Source organism: Schistocerca gregaria, chromosome 5 (assembly GCF_023897955.1).
Source record: "Schistocerca gregaria isolate iqSchGreg1 chromosome 5, iqSchGreg1.2, whole genome shotgun sequence".
NCBI lineage: Eukaryota > Metazoa > Arthropoda > Insecta > Orthoptera > Acrididae > Schistocerca > Schistocerca gregaria.
The window spans coordinates 545929410-545932623 of record NC_064924.1 but is presented as its reverse complement, the minus strand read 5'-3'; the positions used below and the strand labels follow the sequence as shown (position 1 = coordinate 545932623).

Below are 3214 nucleotides of genomic sequence, written 5' to 3'. Positions count from 1 at the left end.
TCCGCAGAGCATGCCCTCCAGCATAATTCTAGGGACCTAGGAACCTGCTACACCGTATGTGCCATTTGGCTTCTCCCACCCAACACCAGTCCCTCTGAACTGCGGAGATGGGAACTTGCACTCCAACACATCCTTTCATCCCGCCATCCCCCTAGACTGAACCTACGTTAAACAACCTCACTCTCATTTACTCTTCAGTCTTCTCCTCCTTGCCTTTCCTCTTTAGCCATTCACGCATCTTTTCATCCTACATAGTTGTGTTTATCTTTATACTATATACCTCTTTACTTCCGTATGCATCCTCTTTGGTTTGAAGCTGGCACAGTACTTACAGTAGAATATCTTTGGCTTCCCTCTGACAACCATGCCTCCATCCTTGCTACCCTCCCTGTTTTCCTTTCCCTGTTGCTTTATAACCTGGGTTGTGAGTAACTGAATCCACTTTCCCTTCTTCCCCCTCTCTCCTCCCTGGTGAAGGAAAATTTGTTCCAAAAGCTAGGAACGTAAATTTTCGTTTTTTTTTTTTTCTTTTTCTTTTTTGTATCTATCGGCTGTACTGAGCTGAGGTAAGTACTGGCCAGTCCCTCTATCTCTTTGTTAGTATTTGTAAAACAGAGGTACAACAGTTAATGTTTCCTTTCAAATTTTATTTGACAGGTAATAACAATTAGGTCAATGAATTTCAAATCCATGAGAGAAAAAGAGGACATGTTATCAGTGATATGTGCTTGCTAAGGAGCTTGCAGCATAAAGTTCCCATAGAACTTTTGTGCACTACATAAAGGTACACATATCTGGATTTAAAATGGCAGGAAAAGGAACAGTGGCAGTGACTTATCTTCAAAGACAGGAATAATGAACGTAGATCTACTGAAGAATAATCCTATAATCAACAAGTGATTCATATATAAGAAATGTTAACATCCAGATCTGTATGACACTGAACACAATGTAAATTAAACAGTTAAATATTCCAGACTGATTGTAAAGTGTGGGATTAGTAGCACCTGACATATGCAGCATGTTCTAGTTAAAAATTTTGAGATGTTTGGACCTTGTGAAGGGCTTAAATCAAAAACAAAGTAACTGAATGAATTCAGACTGTTTCCAACATGTAAATTCAAGATGATTCTCATGTTTCCTGCCAGGTGGTATGAACTTCTGTTTAATTTATGTAAGCATATTTATACAAATATCTGACATAACTTACTGTGTTTTGAGTGTGAAATATTGCGAGTGATGGATACACTCACACAGGAACAATTAATGTATAACATCAGGAATCAAATTTGTTTAAAATTTTGTGTAATAATAGTGAATGAAAGTTAACAAAATATCTTTGCTGACAGAATGCTTCAGGAGGGAGCATATGTGCTCTAAAATACGAGGGGCGTCTGAAAAATCCGTGCAAAAATAAGACTATTTGTGTGTTTGGGGTAAACCTTTTTTATTTTTCGACTGTCTCCTCCTAGACTTACACACTTCACCCAACGCTGTTCTAATTTGTTGATCCCTTCCGTATAAGAGGGATTGTCCAAGTCTGCAAAATAGCTATTAGTTACTGCAATCACCTACTTGTTTGAATAAAATCTTTGTCCCCCAGCCATTTCTTCAAATTGGGGAACAAGTAGTAGTCTGAGGGAGCCAAACTGGTGAATAGGTGGAATGTGAAACGAGTTGGAATCCTATTTCCATTAATTTTGTGACCACAACTGCTGAAGTGTGTGCTGGTGCATTGTCGTGATGGAAAATGACTTTTTGGCGGTCCTATCATCGGCATTTTTCTTGCAGTTCGGTTTCCAAACAGTCCAGTAACAATGAATAATACTCACCTGTAATAGTTTTACCCTTTTCCAGATAGCCGACGAGGATTATCCCTTGCGAATCCCAAAAGACAGTCACCATGACCTTTCCGGCCAATGGAATGGTCTTCGCCTTTTTTGGTGCAGATTCTCCCTCGGTAACCCATTGTTTAGATTGTAGTTTGGTCTCAGGGGTATAGTAATGTACCAATGTTTCATCCACAGTGACTAAACGACACTTAAAGTCCTGCAGATTCTTCCTGAACAGTTGCAAATCATCCTTGCTACACTCCACAAGATTCCGATTTTGGTCAAGTGTGAGCAATCACGGAACCCATCTTGCGAATAGCTCTCTCATGTCCAAATGTTTATGTAAAGTATTATTTACCTGTTCATTCGAGATGTCCACAGCACTATCAATCTCACGCACCTTAACTCTTCTATCATCCATCACCTTACCATAGATTTTATCAATGATTTCTGGAGTTGTAACCTCCACAGGCCACCCAGAACATTCAGCATCACTTGTGCCCATACAGCACTCCGAAAACTTTGAAACCACTTATAAACTGTTCTAATGAATGGCGCAGAGTCACCATAATGTTTATCAATCTTCTCTTTAGTCTCCTTAGGCGTTTTGCCTTTCATAAAGTAATGTTTAATCACCACACAAAATTCTTTTTCGTCCAATTTTTGACAATAAATTGACTTTCTTGATTCACAAGAATGCCAAACACAAAGAAATAGACCAATATGGCTGAAACTTGGTGAGCATTCTTTCCAAATATGCTACTAATGAAACATGACCTCGACATGCGCTGGTGGTGCCATCTCACGGACTCTGCACGGACTTTTCAAACGCCCCTTGTATGTATTAATGGTACCTGCCATTTTCAGGAAGCAGATTAACTTCAAAGTTTGTAGTGCCTCGACAATTTCGGGGTAAATTCTAGAGACCCTTGTATTTCCACCACTTCAAACATGTGTTATTTTAGAGATGAGTGCAGTAAAGTAAAACTGTGACTACAGCACCACAATTATGTGTGTGCAGGACGGATGTGTACCGGACAGATGATCGGCACGGGCAGGTAGTCACCAAGCCCACCTAAGAAGTTAAACGTCCATCTATTGTGTGAACATTTGAATGCTGTTGAAAGAAGAGGAGAGACAATTACTTTTTCATTCCTTCTTTTACTTTCGTAAGGTCTGGACAGTTGTCTTGTTTAACTGGAAAGATTTGTAGACTGTATAAAATGAATTTTATAGTTGATGGAGCGGAAAGTGTCAAGCTTAAAAAATATGTTTCAGTTGTACGAAAACTGTTGTGTTGATGAAAATACAGTGAGATTGAGTTCAAAGTATTCTCAAGTGTACAGAGTTATTTTAAAGGTAAAAAAAAAATACCTCCAAAG

General features: G+C 39.0%; 1 long non-coding RNA gene across 2 annotated transcripts; it reads left to right on the top strand.

The window, feature by feature from the left end:
• Window positions 1-306: 306 nt before the first annotated feature.
• On the top strand, window positions 307-2929 carry LOC126272303 (uncharacterized). Of its 2 annotated transcripts, XR_007549204.1 has the most exons (3): window positions 316-566; window positions 658-1174; window positions 2854-2929. It is a non-coding gene; the product is annotated as an uncharacterized LOC126272303 (long non-coding RNA). The 2 variants fall into 2 exon arrangements; XR_007549203.1 differs by lacking the exon at window positions 2854-2929 and having other exon boundaries at window positions 307-566; window positions 658-821.
• The last annotated feature ends 285 nt before the right edge of the window (window positions 2930-3214 follow it).